At 42.4% G+C, this 20,528-nt stretch overlaps 1 long non-coding RNA gene across 1 annotated transcript; it reads right to left on the minus strand.

Annotated features, from left to right (window-relative positions):
- Positions 1–4,876: 4,876 nt before the first annotated feature.
- Positions 4,877–8,130, minus strand: LOC132647117 (uncharacterized). Its single transcript, XR_009585402.1, has 3 exons — positions 8,104–8,130; positions 7,668–7,972; positions 4,877–5,084 (listed from the first exon to the last, which is right to left on the minus strand). It is a non-coding gene; the product is annotated as an uncharacterized LOC132647117 (long non-coding RNA).
- Between the last annotated feature and the right edge of the window lie 12,398 nt (positions 8,131–20,528).

The following is a 20,528-nucleotide window of genomic DNA, read 5'->3' on the forward strand; positions in this document are numbered from 1 at the left end:
GTGCTAGGGATCAAATTAAGTGCACGTGCATTCAAGGCAAAATGCATTCAAGGCAAGTGCTCTTTCCGGCTCCATAGCTGTAGCCTTCTGGTTTAGCAGTTTTCATTTGTAATCTTGGGGCATTATTTACCTCTTCCGAAAGGAGCATTTCTATCTATAAAATGGAGAGAAAAATCAAACATTTGGCAGAGTTAGAAAATGATTGCCTTTCCTCTCTTCCTCTTCTTTTTCTGTTGATTTGACGGCTTGAGTCAGAAAAACTCGGGGCACCATCTAGGTGTTGAAATTCTGTTCCTGGTCATTGCACTTGCCTTTTACCAAGAAACCTCCCTACAAGGACTGTTTCACGGTGATGTGCCCACACTTTCACAGCCCAGAGAAGCACTTCTCAGGTTCCTTCTTTAGAAGCTTATGCCTGCTCTGTATACACAACCAGAGGCAGCCTGTTTTAGGATGGCTCATACTGACACAGGCTGCAGAAATAAACAATTATTAGAAACCATGCCAGCAGGCTCTGAGAAGAATCCAGGCTCTGCTTCATATCCACGCCTCATCTCACTGCTCAGGGAATCCTCACTCCTTGGCTTGTAAAACCCTGAATCATTTACTTAAGGGAGAAAGTGATTTTGTGATTGTGAAGACTAATAAGGTTTTGTGTGAGTAATTATTTTGTCAATGATCTTACAAAGCTCCTCTCTAGAAAGGGGAGATTCAGTTTAGGCTTTAGGCTTTCATCCTTGGGAGAGTGTCATGAGCCATTTCGTTGTACCCAATAATTTATATCACCCAGCTCCCTTGCCATGGTGGCGTTTCTGAGTTTTCTGGACTGAATATAAGCTGGAAGCTTTAAGAATTTTAGGAGCCAGGTGGTGGTGGCACACACCTTTAATCCCAGCACTTGGGAGGCTGAGGCAAGCAGATCTCCAAGTTCCAGGACAGTCTGGTCTACAGAGTGAGTTTCAGGATAACCAGGGCTACACAAAGAAACCTTGTCTTGAAAAACAAACACAATTTCAGAGGTATTAAGTACATAGAAGTGAATTTGGCAATCCACATTTGATCTTTAATTATCACATTGAGTGATACATTTTACCTGAGCCTATAGCACCCCTTTATCTAAATAAGCTCTGCTCAGTGAAGCCAGCAACGGTTCATTTATGTCACTATCAATCATAAAGACACCAAGCTCTACTTTCCAATCTTTCCCATTGTCTCTTTTATGACAAAAGGATAGTAGTTCATAGAGCCATTTCCCACTTCCCCTCTGTATCTATGGGACAGTGGATCAGAACGGCATGCAGCAGAATTGCCTGGTGAACTGTTGAAACACAGCTCGTTGGGTGCTATTTCACTTCCACGAGTCAGTGGATCTGGAGGGGGGCTGCTTCAGGTGTGTGTGTTTAAATGTGATACCTGAAGAGGGAGGAAGAGGGAGGGAGAGGAGAGATAGAGGGATAGAGGTGGGGGCATACACGAATGCACCGAAATGTTAATAATTGGTGAACCTAGATAGGTTTGGGAGAACTTTTATTTTAATTTTATTTATTATTATTTGTGTGTGTCTGTGTATGTGCACACACCTGCACACACACACACACACTCCACAGTGTAGCTTTTAAGCCATCTCAATGTCCCCCAGGAGTTCTTATTTTTGATGTAACTTTTTTCAGTTCCAAATCATTTAAGAGCAAAAGTTAAAGTTATTCCATGGAACTAATACTTTGACATCCAGAAGTAAGGGAAGTTCGGAAGCAAGAAGGAGTGTCCATGTGAAAACAGTCTCCTTGGGTACTTGTCTTGGGTTTGAACCATGCCTGGTACCTGATGGCTCGTTGTATCCTTTGTTGGCTTGTTACTATGACAGGGCCCACATCATCTGCACAGAGACATGGGCTTCTGGAACTGATGCTCGTTAGTGATTAGAACATGGGCCTTGGTAGCCCTCAGTGCAATTCCGGCTTTGGCCATTTTCCAGCTCTGCTAAGCTGGAATTCATTTAATCCAGGGCTGCTGCACTGTGCTCCAGATGGTTCCATTTTCAAAGATAACAAAGGCCTGATATTCCCGGCAGTTATACAAGACCATACCCCCGCTTTAACTTCTCTGAACCTCCATTTCCATCTCTGGGGAGCAGGGAGAATAACTGTACCTGGAGACTGTAGGGATTAAGAGACAATGCTTGTGAAGATTTTAACCCAGTTTTCCTAGTTTCTAGTAAATGCTCAAGAAATGGCAGCAGAATTGGGAAGAATTTTAAGTTCAATACTGGCAGCCAGGGGATCTTCTGGAGGAGAAATGATGTCCATAGTCCCTCTCAGCTCCAACTCCATGGTGGCCCAGCCATTCAGAGGCACAGAGGCATAGTTGCACACCATAAAGAAAATCCACATCTTCTTGGAAGTGGGCCACTTGAGGGATTAATAAGGCCCAGACCATCACTGATCCACGTCTGCATCTTCACTCCCCAATACCAAACACTGGGAACCATTGGGAAATACAGATTTATTTATAATAATTGCCACCTCAAGGAGCAACAGATTACTGTTAGAAAAGCTACGCTAGGTGGGAAACCGAATGAGTCAGATGGAAATACAGCTAGAGAAGCAAGGAGGGAAGAGACAGGGGAATGAGGTTCAGTCTGGGGGCGTAGAGATGTTGCCCTGAACCCCATCTCAGAGTAGCACGTGGGTTCTAGTATTCAATCTCTCCAAACACACTAAAGACCACTGAGGGCACGGTGGACTGGGGAGGCGGGAACCTTCCAAGTCCCAGACACAGCTCTGAGTGTCTCCCAGGCCTAGATTGAAAGGCATCATCAGGGCCTTCTCAATGTGTGCGTCAGCTTCATGAAAATAGTCCTCTCAATATCCAACAAATCAGAAGTATCCTGGGATGTTGGGTCCAGAGGTTCATTCAGTTTATCTCTTGCCTCTGTGGCTCCCAGGGGAAATCAGAAGGACTCCGAGGGGCAGACTGAAAGCCCCTGATTTGAGAACTGCTTCCCAGCTCCACTACTTCACCCTTTGGCTTTGATCTAGTTCCTTATAGCAATGACAATGTTCAACACTAAATTTCACGAAGTCCTATACCCCAAATCCTCCCCAGGCTCTTTTATCTTCTAACAGCTCTGCATGGAAGCCATTATGGAACTAACTTTGTTCACCAGCAAATTATTTGCCCAAGGCTTTTGAGGGAGACGGGCTCAGGGTCCAATTTAAAAGAAGCAAATTTTGCCTCTGGTACCCAGACTGAAATAAAAGATGACTTTCAACATTTCTCCTGCTGTGAAACTGTGAGCACTGTAACTCATGCTGATCTTATTTGATGCATAGGTTTTTGGTTTTGTTGTTGCTGCTGTTGTTTTTTTTGAGGTATCTCAACCTCAACTTTCTGTATAATTGTGTTTCTAGAGCCAAGAATCATGTACAATGAAACAGCTGTCAAAAATGTGACATAATTTAATTCATTAGCTACAGAGAAGTTGCTGGAAAGCTTGGAGGGAAAGCAGATGGTTAAATATATACATTCTGTTCCTATGAATCCGAGGGACTTTCCTCTGAGAAATTACAGATCATTACTTTTCTTGTTGTGCCTTTACTCAGACAGATGGCACAAGACAGGGAACAAGAATTCTGGGTTTCCATGGCAATTGCTGGAAAACCCGGGCTTCTTTGCAGTGATAACTGGAGCAGTATTTAGGCCAAAGGTGATATTAGAGGGACTCTCTGTACCTCAGCAACTCCTAATGATTTTAAACCAATCAAATGTCTTCTTTAGAGCCCTGTGGAAGCAAAGGCAATCTCCTAGTTGCTAGGGAAAGAGACAAAGATGTCAAAGATAGCAAACATTGTCTTTGCTTCCTAAGGGTGTTAAGTCAATGTGTGGATAATGCAGGAACTTTAGAGAGACCTACAGATATGCCATTACTATAGCTTAATGACACTGTTGTTGTTGTTTTTCTTTAAGCAATAGCCATACAGTTAACGGTGGCAAGAATTAAGTTCTTATAACCTAAGTTAATCACTGAGCTCTTTATTCATATACCATATAAAAGGCATCATAGTTCTGTGGCTAAGAGTATGGGTTCGGAGCCAGACTGCCTCTGTTCAAATCACAGCACTGCCACTGTTTTTTAAAGTGGGACGACTCTGAATGAGCTACCTGACTTTGCCTTTTCTTAGTTTCTGCATCTACAACAATGACAATATTAAAGGCATTTAGCTCACTGGGCTGTTGAGAGGGCAACGTGGGATAATACACACTGAAGTGTGGTCTGGTGGCTTAGGCCCGCCACCCCAGCTACTTACGAGGCTAAGACGAGGATTTCATGGGCAAGGCCATCCTTGTGTTCAGTTTCCGGCACCTCACAAAATAACCGCAACTGCAACAAAGCCAGAACAACCAGCAACAAACTAAGTTTGGAAAGGTCTTGTAACGGGTTTTATGTTCCATATCTGTTAACTATGAGCAAAGGTAAAAGGCCTCAATACAGCTCTGTTCATTAATGTTCAAATGACAACACTGACCTGAAGGGAGAAGGCCAGAGTGTTGTCACCACTAGTCTGCTCTGTGAACACATGCTGGAAACACAGGCCTGTACATGCTCAGGCCTCTATACCCAGGCCTCAAAGCCTGTGCCTTGTGGTGGCCCGCATCCTCTCCGATTTCTCTAGCAAGCTGCAGAGGTAAGGAGGAGAGTAAACTTCTGGACCCAAGGACAAGGCTGGCTGGACAGAGCTTGCTGCACCATGACCATCCACAGTTCCCCAACTCACCACCATTGAAGGCAACAGATCCAAGCAGATAGGAACAGAAACTTCTGAAACCCAAGAGGCAACACAAACCTTTGTTGTTTTAAAGTAGCTTCCCTCCTATGCTCTGTCATAGGGGTAGAAGCGTTTCACGGTAGCAGAAGGATGAAGAGGGGATGAAAGTTCCTCCTTGCAAGTGGTATTTATATGGTTTGAATTTCCACCCAGGCTGAGGAGAAGCATCTACCTGGGTTCTTTCATTAGTTTGCCCAGACTGAAAGCAGCAGACACGAGGATAGTCATGTGATCAAAGTCAGGTTGGGCTATAGTACTCTGAAAATAAACAACAAATTAATAAGGGAAGTAAGACTAGATCATATTCCTTACTTATTAGCTTTTAGGAGTTGCTGTGAAGTCTGAATGAGAGAACACACATACAGCCTATAACTCAATTGCCAGTGAACAAACAGCAAGTGCTCAATAAATATTGTCATTTAAAGTTTTGTCTACTTAAGAAGACGACTTTTGAAACTCCTCTAAAAATGCAAGAAGCAGCATCCAATTTTTCCTCGCTGTATTTGTTTTTACTAGATTTTTTTTAAAGCCTCAACGCAATCCCTGCATGTGAAGAAACAATTACCAGCCATCCTCTTGCCATCCATCTCCCACTGATTGTCTCTTGGAACGCTTTCCCATAGAAACGATGCTATAAATAGAGCCGATTCCCAGAGGGACTTTCACATTCTTTCAGAACACTAAGATAGCTAAAATAGTCATCGATGGGGCAGAGGAGACTGAATCCTGCCTCCTCCTGGGCCACCACCTGGGCCTGTCAGCATGCCAGGCTCCCCTGGCTCAAGGTGACTCTGGATAAGACTGAACCCTAAGAGCTTTGGAAATGTCGAACAGCCAAAGAGCCCATCTGACGATGCTCATGTGCCTGCTCTCCCCATAAATCAGATCCCAGTGGAACTGAGACTGCCTGTCATGATAAAGCTGTCCCACGCCCTGGTAGATGGCGAGGGGTGCGGGGGCCCATAGAAAGATGAGCTAAATATGGTAGATTTTTTTAAGCATGTTGACCCACATGACTTTAAAGACTTTAAAGGCCTCCTGGCTTCCTTTACCCAAAGCTAAGAGCAAGACCTTCTTCACCCATAGCTTTATCTTCATCAAACAAAAACAGACTATAAATGGAGCACAATTGCCTACCATCAGGTAAACTCCATGATCTAGCCAGAAAAGGCGGGGGATATTAACCATACCTCCATGGATTTCCCTTACTGAATAATGTCTGTCCCTTGTGCTCACTCAAACTCCATACAGAGTTAATCCGGACCACTCCTCCTGATTCTTATACCCCTCAGAACCATTCACACTCGTTCTCTGTCCTCTTAGAATGTATACATTTTAAAATCATATTCAGGAAGTGAATGACCACACCTGTGACTGCCCCCATCCTAGGCTATGCCTTTTTTTCCTTTGCTCCTTAGCAAATTTTTATGCTTCCCCACAACTTTTTAATTTGTTTGGCTGGCTGTTTGGTTGGTTCTATGGGACTCTGGATTGGACCCAGGGCCTCACATCTGCTAAGCAAGTCCTCTACCACTGAACTGCATTCCCAGCCCTAAAGTTTAATGTAAAAAGAAATTTCATGTCTTTACTGTAAACGGAAACTCAGTATCACTTCCTATAAATAGTGACTATGAAAATGGATACAATGTGTGGAAAACAACGTGATTAAATTCTTGTGTGGGTCTCTCCTCTACCAGTTTGGACACTTCTGTGTCTTCCTTATTAAAAAAAAAAAAAAAAAAAGGAAAATGGAAAAAAGCAAGTGTTCCAGAGGTGTGCAACATGTGTAAAACAAACCATGCCCTGACCACAGAACAGAGCCAAGGAATAAACAAGAGCATGCATTCATAACACATTCTCCTTAGCAGAACCATAACCAAGCAAGGCTTTCAAACAGTAGCTTTTCTCATAGGAGGAACATGATGCCCAAATCCCGATGATCTCCGCCTTGCCTCGTAGCACCTGGGCTTCCGTTTTCTGTCTGAAGTGAGAATAGGCTCTGAGGCTTAGACGAGCCATCGGAGATGTGGAGTACGCTTGTTTGAGACTATCAGCAGCTAGCTGACCAGGAAGACAAAGTCCTGGACCTCTTGTTTCAACTTGGGATGACTCTACAGCAGTGGTTCTCAACCTCCGTAATGCTGTGACCCTTGAATACAGTTCCTCATGTTGCGGTGCCCCCCACAACCTTAAAAATGTTTTTGTTGCTAATTCATAACTATAATTTTGCTACTGTTATGAATCATAATATAAATATCTGATATGTGACCTCTGTAAAAGGGTCAGTCAACCCCCGAGGGGGTAATGACTCAGAGGTTGAGAACCATTGATCTAGAGGTCTAGCATATCCAGAGCTCCCTACAGAGTTGACTAAAACCTTAGGGTCAGCTTCCCCGTCTTCCCAGTTCTTCCTTCTTCACTGCTACTGTATGCGGGTACTCCCTCTCAATGTTCCCAGAAGCCCAGACTAAGCCACGGCTGCCAAAGTTCAGCACGTAGAGCACCATCGCTATCATACGTGATGCATGGAAAGAAACAGAAACAGGACCTCCAAACATATTCCACCGGGAAAGGGGACACACGACATGAAAGGCTGGTAAAGAACAAAGAACAAAGGAGAGAGAGAGAGAATAATGAGAGAATCTTTACTAAACATTAAATAGAACGAAGTGAAGCGTACCCCAAAGCTAAGTGGCCAAGGGTGAGATGGCTTCCCTGGAGCTTTCCACAAGCCTCACATACAGCATTCCCTAAGGTCAGCAAAACACACTAACCATTCAGCCTTCTCTAAAACAGACTAGAGGAAACACTGGGCCTTGCTTAGAATGGGCCTTGAATCACCTCCTCTGGCAGAGGCCTCCCGTGGCCCCATGAAGGATCAAGTGCTTGTTTTGTTCTTCATCTGGCCAGCATCAGAGGATTTCAGCAAAATGGCCTGTGCTTTCTCTGTATTAAGCAGTGCTGGGCTGACAATGAGCAGAGACCAAAGATCCTGCTGAAGTCACAGCTCCAGGAGAGATTTCTTTTTCCCTGTCTACATCCCAGGCTGGCCTCTCAGCTTTCATCATTTCTGATACTTTTCCTGGCCGGACAGAGAAGAGGCTGCAGCAGGTGAGAGTATGTCCTTCCGCTGCCCATTCCATTGGCTGGAAGAGAAGAAAAGACGATGCGGTTTGGTCTCGTATGAAGCAGTCCATGACCCTCCGCAGCCTGTCCAAGGCTAACTACGCACAATTGCTCTTTTTATTAAAGTCTAGTACATCCCTTTTCCTGTTACCTCCTCAGCAGCTTATCCGGGTTTGTCTAATCAGCATCTGGCCAGCACAAGACAGAATCACGTCATAAGGGTAGCAGTTGGGAGGCAGGGGTCAACCACGCTGTAATATTTAACTATATTACCTACAACAACCGGAGAAACCTCATTTTAATTTTCAACTTCAAAGAGAGGCCAAGGCTGAGAAAATTATTATAGTATCTCACTAGGACATATCAAGGAATGCCTGGTTGAAGAGCATTAAATAAAGTAAAAGAAACAAGGTCATTACTATCCAACCCAGTTACTTGGCTGTCTCCTGTCACTTTATAGGCCTGGCATTAACCTGGGACAAAAAGAGACCTACTAATAATGAGTGACAGTAGGAATGAGGAAGAGGATCACAGCATGGATGTGTTTTGAGCATCCTTGAGGAGCAGAGAAATCATACTGGGACAAGTCATTGTCGGAATCTTATTTGCCAGGATGTTACCGTGAGATGAAGGGATGTCTTATGAGGATGACACATGAACTTCAGCCACACTTGACATTCTTTACTTTAAGTAGCTCCAAATAGCTTAGAACATTTCCAGTATTAATAGTCTACCTGTTGGAAATCAGGTGTCCATCTAAGGAAATAAAATTATAGTGGTTCACAAAGGTAATTAAAAAACATGTTGGTCATAGCTTATGTCATATAGTGTCTTAGTTACTGTTTGATTGCTGTGACAAAGCTCCATGACCAGGGCAACTTGTGAAAGACAGCATTTAATTTGGGGATAAAGATAGCATGTGATTTGGGGTTCACAGATTTACAGAGTTAGAATCAATGACCATCATGGCGGGGAATGTGCAGCAGGAAAGTAGGCATGGCTCTAGGGGAATAGCTGAGCGCTTACATCTCGATCCACAATCATGGGGAGGAGAGAGCTAACGGCGAATGGAATGGACTTTTTGAAATCTCTAAGCTCATTCCCATTGACACAGTTCCTTCAACAAGACCACACTGCTTAATGCTTTTCAAACAGTTCCACCAACTGGGGACTGGGTAGTGAGACATATGAGCCTATGAGGGCCATTTTTATTCAAGCCACCACATGTGTCTAGTAAAAAAAGCAATGATTATGCCTCTGCTAAGTACCTGACCCTGGGTTTAGTGCTGTGAGTACCACGGTAAAGGGCTGAGACAGGCATACCCCTCCTTTGCTAGTGTTTGTGATCTTGTAGGGAATAGAAATCAGAGAACAAATGAAAAAACTACAATTGGTTGTATGTTATTCTGGTAAGATCTAATCTTATTCAAGCCCCCCCCCCAAAAAAAATAAGTCTCCTGAGGTGACAGCGTCTGAGGCTTCAACAAATAAGAGCTGAGGGAAGAGCTAGGGAGATGGTACTGACCTGACAGTAATAAGGATCTGAGTTTGAATCCCCACAGCTGTGTAAAAATGCCCAGTGACAAGGACTAGGGAAATGGAGACAGGAAGATCCCTGGAACTCATTGGCCAGCAGTCTAGTCAATCAGTGAGTTTTAGGTTCAGCAAGAGATCCCTTTTCAAAAGATAAGGCGAAGAGTGACAGGAAGACACCCGGTGTTGATCTCTGGCTTCTACACACATGCGCATGTACACATGAACACATACACACAAAAAATGCAAAAAGAGCATCGACATCCTTAAGAACTAGAGAAACACAAATTAAGGTGATTTTTGAGAGTTATCACAGTTAGAATGGCTAAGATAAAGAAGATAACTGGTAACTAACAATGGCAAGGATGTGGGGAAAGGAGAGCCCTCATTTACAGTTGGTGAGACTGTAAACTGGTACAGTCACTGTGGAAATCAGTGTGGAGAATCATCAAAAAACAAAAAGTAGATTTACCATGTGGCCCTATCATACCATTCTTTGACATATGCTCAAAGCATGTGGCATTCTACTACTGAGATTTTGCTTAGTTATGTTCAGTGCTGCTCTGTTCACAATAGCTGGGAAATGAAACAACATAATTGTCCCTCGACTGATGAAAGAGATGATAATGAAAATTTGCTACATATTCACGATGGAATTCTTTTCTGCTGCGAAGAAAAATGAAATCACGAACTTTCCAGACAAGTGGATGGATCTTTATTGAGTAAGGTAGCTCAGAAGGACAGACATGTTCTCTCTCAACTGTAGTTTCCAACTCCAAATCTCAAGGGATGACGAGATAGCGTGGGGTAACTGCAGAAACCAGAAAAGTATAAAATGACTTGGTAGGGCCGGGAGAAGGGGCTCTAGAGTGGGGAATAGGAGGATACAGATGCTATGAGAGGGGAGCTGGGGAAATACAGTGGGGACCTTAACTGGGGAGGAGGAGAAAGGGTTAATCAGAAGGAGAGGGGTTAGGCAGAACAAATAACACTAAAAAGCCACGGGAAAACATACTATTTCATGTGTACTTAAAATACTTATGTGCTCGGTATTTTTTATCAACTTGACATAAGTAGAGTCATCTGGGAAGACCAAAGAAAACTGCCTTCATCAGATTGGCCCATGGGCAAGTCTATGGGTCATTTTTCTTGATTAATGATTGATGTAGGGGTGAAATAAAAAAAATATCCTACAATAGATATTGCAAGCAGTGCCATCCCTGGGCTATTGGTCCTGGGTTGTATCAAAAAGCAGGCTGAGTCAGCCATGCAGAACAAGTCAGAAAGTTGCAGTCCACCATGGCCTCTGCTTCAGCTCCTGGTTCAGCCTTGAGTTCCTACCTCGATTTCCTTCAGTAATGGAATGTGTAAGCCAAATAAATCCTTTCTTCCACAAGTTGCTTTTGTTCATGCTATTATCATAGCAATAAAAAGCAAATGAGAGAGATTAAATGAAGTTATGACTATTTAATAAAAGCCTATATGGCAGTTATGTAAAAAAAAAGAAGAGGTCATAAATTTGAGATGGAGTTGGGTTACCACAGGAGGAGCTGGAAGGTGGAGAAGAAGGAGTGGAGGTAGCATAAATATATTACTTGTGTCTAAAATTCTCAAAAAGTAGTAAATAATTTTTTTTAAAAGAAAAGCCAAAAAGAAGGTAGTGGTGGTGTATGCCTTTAATCCCAGCATGCAAGAGGCAGAAGCAGGCAGATCTCTCTGGTTTTGAGGCCACCCTGGTCTACAAAGTGAGTTCCAGGACATCCAGTACTATTACACAGAAAATCCTTGCCTCAATAAATGAATAAATAAATAAATAACCAGAAAGAGACAAGGGAAAAGAGTTTACAGGGGCTCAGGTATGAGCCAGTGGAGAGAGTGTGAACTATCAGAAACAGCCAGATTGGTAGTTAGGACAGGCCAGAGAGGGGTAAGAGTCTATCCCAGAATGCCTTCCATGACAGATTACTGATGAAGAGGTTGACTTTTAGATTTAAGAAAGGTAGTGGCATAGTTAATCAATTCCTCTGTGGAGATGAGGATGAAAGAAGGTGAGCTAGCAAATGGCTGTCCTCATTCAAAAGTGAGATGGCAGTGATTTTGGCCAAGATGGCAGTGTGTAATGGAGAGGAAGAAAGGTACTTAAAAATTACCTATCAGATACGAGGGATGTAGGGGTAAATTAAACATAACATAGTGACAGAGAATGTTAGATGCAAAAGAAGCTTGGAGGGCATAGAAGGACTTCCCAGATTTCAGGGTACATAATTGGGAAGGTGAACTTGTCTTTTCCTCGTGTAGGAAATCCAGAAGAAGGAGCATCTTTGGAATGCCAGTAGAGAGGGGGTGTGGGAAACCCCAAATGAGACCACGATAGTAACCCCACCCAGCTTCACTGGCTAAGGATGCCTGCCAGGAAGCTCCTTTCTAGTCTCCAATCTAGTCTCCTTTCCAGTAGTGGTTTGAGCCCACTGGTTGGTCATATTTAATTAAAGAAAAGGTAAGGTTGGTGGGGTGTTTAAGAAGGACTTTAACAACCCATTCATGGGCCTGTCTTTGGTTTTACCTGTGGTGGGCTTTCTGGGTGCCATATTGTGTAGGCAGTTGAAGATCTGGTATTCATATAGGCATACAGGGAGACACAGATTGGTATAAATGGTATAAAAGTTGAGACAGAAGTGAATTTAAAGATGCAAGATTTGGGAGATAAAATGTGTATACATATGACAGGTAGTATCCAATAATATTGTGGGGGAAAGAACCCAAGGACCAGGGAAGTCTTTATATACTGTGACATGAATGCAGCAGCTCTGAAGATCACAACTCTCCCTGTAACTTCCAAAGACAGGAAGCAGCTAGGACCTTATCCACCCCTCCCAACATTCACTTTTGTTTCATTGATCAAGACTGGCCACCGGACTAAGCTCAAACCAGGCACAGCCAGAAGGCATAAAATGAGCATGTTTGACTTAGACTGATTAATATCCTCACCCCAGTGGAACCAATATAGACTTATTACCACCATGACCACCACCATCCTCACTATCATCATCATCTTAACCATCACCACCATTACCACTTAGCAGCTTGTTAGAGATGAAGTTCTACCCCAGGCCTGCTAAACCGGAGTCTGCATGTTCTTGAGATTCTCCAGGTGACTATCAACACATGTCCTGAGTCCAAGAAACACCAGCCTAGATGGCAGTGGTGTTTCTGCCATGTTGGTCACATCATCTAGTTCTTTATTTCTTCCCTCACTAGTTCATCTGCCACAAAACCCAGAGTGCTACCAATGAAAGCAATGAAGGTTGCTTCATCTGCTCCATTAATGGCTTTTCTTTTTATTTTCTAGAGAAGAGAAAGAACAGGGCTTTAGTTTGAACCAGATGAAGCTATTTTAAGATGTGAAATTACAGCCTGGATTGACATTGCTACTTGGCTGCTGGAAATGATTTGCATTCTTTTTAAAAATTTGTTTATTTTTATTATTTACTGTTTATTCACTTTGTATCCCAGCTGTAGCCCCTTCCTCATCCCCTCCCAATACCACCCTCCCTCCCTTTTCTTCTCCTGTGCCCCTTCCCAGTCCACTGATAGGGGAGGTTCTCCTCCTCTTCCATCTGACCCTAGTCATCAAGACTGGCTGCATTGTCTTCCTCTGTGGCCTGCAAGGCTGCTCCCCCCTCAGGGGGAGGTGATCAGAGAGCCAATCCCTGAGTTCATGTCAGAGACAGTTCCTGTTCCCATTACTAGGGAATCCTCTTGGACACTGAGTTGCCATGGGCTACATCTGAGCAGGGGTTCCAAATTATCTCCATGCATGGTCCTTGTTTGGAGTATCAGTCTCAGAAAAGACCCCTGTGCCCAGAATTTTTTGTTCTGTTGCTCTCTTTGTGGAGCTCCTGTCCTTGCCAGGTCTTTCTATTTCACTCTTCTTTCATAGGATTCCCTGCACTCTGCCCAAAGTTTGGCTATGAGTCTCAGTATCTGCTTTGATACCCTACTAGGTAGAGTCTTTCAGAGTCCTTCTGTAGTAGGCTCCTGTCCTGTTCCCTGTTTTCTCCCTCATCTGATGTCCACCCCGTTTGCCTTTCTGAATGAAGATTGAGCATCTTACCCAGGGTCCTCCTTCTTGATTAGCTTCCTTAAGTGTACAGATTTTAGTATGTTTATCCTATATTATATGTCTAATATCCACTTATAAGTGAGTATATGCCATGTTCGTCTCCATGGGCAGCATGGAATGCTTATTTAGTTGTGTGTTTTAATGGTGCCTTTTCCTGAGTCTGTGAGGTTGCAGATTCCAATCAAAGCTTCTACACTGAGCTCTGTGAGGAATCCCTCTTCCTTGCATCCAGATCAAGAATACTTAGTGCAACAGGGTTTCCTTTAATGAGCATGGTCAAGCATTTGAGACTTCAAGACTTTTAAATACATACACACACATTTCTTGTTATTTCTTGTTTTTCAAGAAATAACAAACTTGGTTAAAGAACTGCAAAACCAAACCTAAGAGGAACCATGAAAAGAATTCACATGCCAAGGCTGAAGAAAGGGAGACTGAAAAGTCACTGCCATGAGGAGCTGGATGATATTTCATCGTGCTTTATCCAAGCAGCTCTCCCCAGTGAGGAACGTACTCAGAACCTGATTAAGTGAAAAGGACTGATGTTGTATTTTCTCTGACTTTCTCCCTGTTCCTTCATTTATTTTATTTATTCGTATTTACTGACTAGCAGGCAAGCATCAAGCGCTCTCTGCTGACAGCCTCATTATTTTACTTTAACAGGCAAGAGAACATATTCTTGTAGGAAACATAAATGTGTCAAGATGGAAATGTTAGTTTTTTTGCAGACAGCATCTTTGACATAATTTTGGAAAAGCTGCAACCATCTCAGTATGAGGTACTGTTTCCCTCCATGGCGCAGGACCTCAGCAGTCTGTCTTCAGATTGTTTCTCCAGTCACTTTATTCTGCCCCTCCTCTTGCTTGCTTGCCTCTGCTGTCCTGCTGCCTGTTCACTCTTGCCTTAAATGTGAAAACGAAGCTCCCTTAAGCAGGTTCCCATCTCCCTAACATGCCCTTCGATGATGTGAAACTCTTCAAGAATTCAAGCTCATCTATAAGAGCCTGCAACTGGCCATTTAGCCTTCCCAACTTTTACCTCTAATGCAGAAATTCCCAACCTTCCTAATGTGGTGACCCTTTAGTACAGTTCCTCATCGACTGGTGACCCCGCCCCCCCGCCACCATAAAAGTATTTTGTTGGCACTTCATAATTATAATTTTTGGTACCGCTATGAATTGTAATGCAAATACTTTTGGAATTAGAGTTTTGCCAAGAGGGTCATGACCCACAGGTTGAGAACAATTGCTCTAATGTGATGCCTTCACTATGAATTAATGAGCACACCATCTTCTTTCCATTCCGGAAGGTCGCCTGTCTGTCTCATCAAAAGACAAAGACCCCATCTCATCCTCTGGGTTCTACTCGGTTCCTGTTTACAAGCCTGGTGAGGAGGGTTAGGCCATTCACCGAATGTTTCTGGCTACTCAAGTTGTCTTGGTCCTTATTAGATTTACTCTTCTTGGCTCCTCAGGGCTGGTTGAGGATATCGTGCCAATTATTGTCAATGAGTCACAACAGAGACACTTGTGAATGTCTGGGCAAAATGTTAATTGCCAGTCCAGGACCCCTGAGGTTTCTGTTTTCTCTTGTGGCTGCCACAGTTCAGCTACTGATCAGCGGGGTCCTAAAGTGACAATAATGTCAGCTTACAGCAGGGCCCCAGACTAACGATGGTGAGCACTGTAAATAAACAAGAAACTAACTTTCAACATTTAAACATGCTGAGACCCAGAAGTGTTTGCTCTGAAGTAAGGCCTTCTGGGCTCCGGTTGTTAACTCAGAAAGAAATGTTCTCAATAAATACTGTGAGCCTGCGTTTTAGGAACCCCTATGAAGCTGCAATGAATGATTTTACCATTGATTGTAAATTTACTAAGCAAAATTGACAACCTTAATGTGTGGTGTGAGATGGAAAGGGTTGCATGTGATCTCCAGGAGGTCACTGGTCCTCTCAGAACTCAGCATTCTCTAGGCATGGTGGGAGCTTACGACACCTATTTATAAAATGTTGTGAGGATTAGAAATGGTCAGCAGAAGTGTCTAGAATATGGTGATGCTCAGTAGACCAGAGGGATTGTGTTAGGTGTGTTTTTCATGATGGATCACGTGAAAGTAAGAAGTCTAAGAAACCATAAGCCAAGGTACTCACTGCCCTTTTTTCCTATAGATCAGTAGCAGTGCGATCTCCCTGTTTTTCTTTTATCCATCTTTAAAGAAAAATACAGAAATCTGAGGTTTTTTTAAAAAAAAGCTCCTACTAAGGGTAGGAATAATCATTTATGTTTAAATTCCATTTTATCATCTTGGAAATATTTGTGAGGAATTTACCTAGTTTTCCTCTGTGCTAGACAGCAGTGACTCACGTTCAATAAACAGATGGGTTGAGTAAAGAGTAAAGAAAAGAAAAAGGAGCCAGCATTTTGCTTCTCAGTTAACTTTAGACAGAAACTGGGGATCTTCTGCTTCTGAAGCTTTCAATTTATTGATAAGACAAAACAAGAAGTTCTGGGCCTCATTATTTCCAACCCATATTCAAGTACAGTGAACTATTTATCCTGATACGCTTAAATTAAGATCTCTAAAAATCACAATCCTACGAGAGTTTATAGTGACTGTCAAGACAGTTCACAGCTCAGTTAAGCTCCCGGCTGCAAGAAAATGTCTCTCGGCATAAATACAGGACGAGTCATCATCTTTTCACATCTGAATACACCTGTACCTGAGCAACGCACCTCTCAGAAACACTTCATACATCCTGTGATATTTTCTAGAAGAAACACTGTGTTCCAAAGGTTAGTGTTTGTTTCTAGGATATTAATAACCAAAAGAAAAATCTCAACTTTCCTATTTCTGCTAAGGACAAATGCTTCCATGAAAGCAACCAAAACATGGGAGAAGAAAGGTTAGGAAACACATCTGACCTTCTCAGCCAGTCAGGTATGCTCTTTTCTGTTTTAGCCTGTCCTCAACTCACTTATTTGATAGAAGTAAGAATTTATAAATGTACAAGAAACATTTATAAAGCTACAATAGCCCAGATCTCCCAAAGCTGGCATTTTCTTTTTTTCTCCAACATCTCATTCTTTGGTGTGGAAGAGATAAAATGACTAAGTGTATCCCAGAATGATGCATTCACACAAAATATACAATAACTAGAAATAATATTTTCAAAAACCATGTTGTTCTAGTGGTAAAAATAACCAAACAAAATATAAAGCCACACAGACCACATGACACCATCTTAGCTCTATAAACAATATTCACTCATATCCTGGTGCCCTTGGGGAGAAAATGGGAAGTCTAATTGGCAGCCTGAGCATAGTTGTGTGCTTTCTCCTGTCCTCCAATTACACTGAAATTACAAAAAGAAAGCTTAGGTCTATCGGGGTCAGGGCATGTAGGGGCTTGGTAATTGTCTGGCCTTAAACTAAAAGATCACACTGTGAGCTGGTGGGCCCACCAAGATTCTCCCAGGTCCCTTTTAGGCTATGGTCCTGAGGGAGTTCTGGTGGCTCCCATGCGATAGCCTTAACATCTGCTTGAAACAGTGAAGCCAGAGTGTCCTTCAGAAAGGCCAACTGAGCAGAGATGCCGGCAGAGAGGGAGATACTCTATGAACCAAAGCTAGAGGTGAGGAGAAGGCAAGAAGTCATGAACTTCTTCTGATGTCAGAGGTTCCCAGATCTTTTACTCCGGGGAGAAGAAGCTCCCCACAAAAGTAATTGACTGTATACCTGACAATTCTATCCTATAATCCAGAAGCTGGCTCCTCTGCCACAGTCTTTATTCACAGGGAGGTTGAATCAGCCATGTCGTAGAAATGTAACGATGCAGAAGAAATGCTCAGATTTCCATATCACGGAAGACACCTTTGTATATAGTCGATGCATATGGGAAATAAACATATGATATTAAATTAAGTAGTGAGAAAACTGGCCACTAAGCTCTTCTGGAAGACAGAGAGAAAAGAGGATTTTTCAGAAGCTTTGTAAGCCTCTCAGAGTTTGCAAGGGAGGAGACAAAGGGACTAGGTAAAAATAATATAGAAACAAACAAACAAAAAACAAATGCCAGAGATGACTTTTCATTATAAAACTTGTCTTTTATTCATTGATTCACTTCAGTCTACCAAACTTTTACCTCCATTGTTCATGACTAGGGGCAATTTTTGTCCCCAGAAGATGTGCAGCAATGTCGGAAGGTGATGCTGACTGCCATGAGAACAAACCAGAGTCGCTGGCAAACTGGGTGCAAAGCATTGGAGAGTTCCGCCTCAAGCCCCCACAGCTCAAAGGCTGTTGCTCCCTCCAAGCATACTTCCTCCCTTGTTTTCCTATTCAAAATTCTGTCTCCTGGGCTTTGTGAATGAGACCTACGCTCTGACATTTGGATGCTGATGCTTGCTGCCTTTTGGGAAACAGTTGTAGCATGCGCAGTCTGAGTGCAACCAGTGCTGTTTGCCACGGAGCTCTCATTGCTTTTAGAAGCTTCCTCCGTGCTAGATGACATGCATTTTTCAAAATAAGTAAATTCATACTTATTTAAGTTCAAATTTAAGATTATCCATATTTTTCTCAGTTCTTGGATTTTTTTATTTCTATTTTCTTTCTCTTGTGCTAGAAATTTTGGTCTGTGTTCATTATAGATGCACTGCAAATATAATAATACATAAAAATTTAAATGGCACCTTATGCTTTTATGAACACTATTACAAAAATGCATTTTTGAATTTGTGGGGTTTTGTTTTATAGTCGGATCTCTCCCACTAAACAGACATCCTTATTTTATGTTTTCTTAAAACAATTGCTTACTTTATGGTATGTGATCACCCCTAGAAGAAAGATTATTTTTTCCTATGAAAAACAGAGGAAAAGAAGCATCGCTGTGCTTCTTAGTCCTGCTTTAGTTTGGCTTTTACCTATGTGAGGCATGTACTTAGCACCAATGTCAAGACTATTTTTAAAGGGCACATTCAGGCTCATTTGTCATCTAACCAACCTGGTTCCTCCCACCTCCTTCTAAAAGTAATTATATTAAAATTAATTTTGCTGATAATTTGCTTCTTTTTGAAAATACAGGCATGCACACTCATATGTTTACGCAGCATGAACTTTGTGGTTTGGTTTGTCCTCTTATCAATATATCCTAGAGACCTTTCTGTATAATGTAAGGATATTACCTATTCCTTTTCACACTGGACTAGACAGTGTGAAAACACAATATGCAGGAGAGTCCCAGACACAGAGGGTTATGGTTCAAAACATCCCAACAGCGAAGGCTACGGGACCCCTCAGCCTGATTACTGTCTCCCTAAGCATAACTCTGGAGTTTTGGTATTTTGGTGTCCCTTTGTTTGCTAACCGGCTCCTGTCCTAGTTTGCTTTCTGTAAGTATGATAAGATACATACTAACACCAACTTAGGAGAAGGAGGGGGTTTGTTTGATTTATAGTCTCATCAGTGAGAGAAGCAACAGCAGGAACTCAAAGCAGGAACCTAGAGGCCAGACCTGAGGCAGAGACCATGCCGTGCTTGCTGGCTTGCTTCCACAGCTTGCTCAGCTTGCTGTCTCACATAACCTCGGGACACTTACACGGGAGCAGGACCACCCACAGCAGGCTAGACCCTCTCGCCTCAATCACCAATCAAGAAAATGCCCCCCACAGACTTGCACAGAGGCCAAGCTGACGGGGGCAACTCCTCAGTTGAAGTGGTTTCCTCCCAGGTGACGCCAGCTTATGCCAAGGTGACAGATAACAACAGCCTAACTAGCACAGCCCCCTCTTTTTTCACTTGAACGTTTTTAGTCCTGTGTAGCTACAAATGTGCTACTGTGACATGAGATCTGCCCACTGATACATCTCCACTCTGTCAGAAGATCCTTGTGGGTCAAAGTTGCTGTATGTTGCATTTCCACCAGCAACGTATTAGACAAAGCACATGGCCACTATTTGAAAATTTCTCTAGTATGATATGGGAAAAGTCATTCACTGTTTCCCTCTCATAAGCGAAATTTTCTTGTCAGTCATGTATTTGTCCCTTTTCCTTATTTTTCATAACAGCTTAAATTATTTATTATTTGTCAATTAATAACAATGAGAACATGAAATTTGGGCTGAAGTGGCAAGGGGATGTGCAGCTCCACTTATGTTAGAAAAATGGTTGGAAACCGGCATTCTACAGGCAATTCTGAAAAGATGAATGAAAAAACAACCATCAAAAGTCTACTAAAGAGATTATTTAGGTTGAATGCAAAAAAAGTTGAAATACAAAATTAATAAAAACAAAGCTTTTAAAAGTCCTGATTTACAGGAGAAAGTACAGAAAGGGCAGTGAAAGCAGACTTCAGGAATAGCTAACGTTGAAAGCAGAAATTACTAAATAAAGACACAAAACAAGGTCTTTTTAAAAATGAAAGTCCTGAGGGGCCTAGGCGCTGCTTCGTGGTGAAGATCAATACATGAACAGGCTTTGAGAATATCTAGCAGAAATACTGGTTTGGGTGGTCTCATCAAGAACGATAAGTAAAGATACGGATACAAAGCTAAGCAGTGGACAGTGCATTAGAGTCTGAGGAGATCTGAAAATTTGTGAGTAAATAACACCTAGAGCAGCATAAATACATACTGCAAACCCATCTCTGCCATATGTGTGCGTATAGCTCAATTGTAAAACTGGCAGACAATACATGGAATATTTCCAGGAAATTGTTAATTATGAAATTTGACTTAAAAATAGGAAAACTTTAAAATTACCAGAAGAACTTGAAGAGCAAATTTTTGAAAAGCATACCCATTAAAAATGGTGCCAAAAATCTCTGCTAGGCATGCAGAAAGCTGGACATGGCCTCTCTCTCTCTCTTTCTGATAGGAAGGTAGTCTGGAAATCACAACTTGTCTAGAGTTTATTGGGGAGCTG

The sequence above is a fragment of the Meriones unguiculatus genome, chromosome 1 (assembly GCF_030254825.1).
Source record: "Meriones unguiculatus strain TT.TT164.6M chromosome 1, Bangor_MerUng_6.1, whole genome shotgun sequence".
NCBI lineage: Eukaryota > Metazoa > Chordata > Mammalia > Rodentia > Muridae > Meriones > Meriones unguiculatus.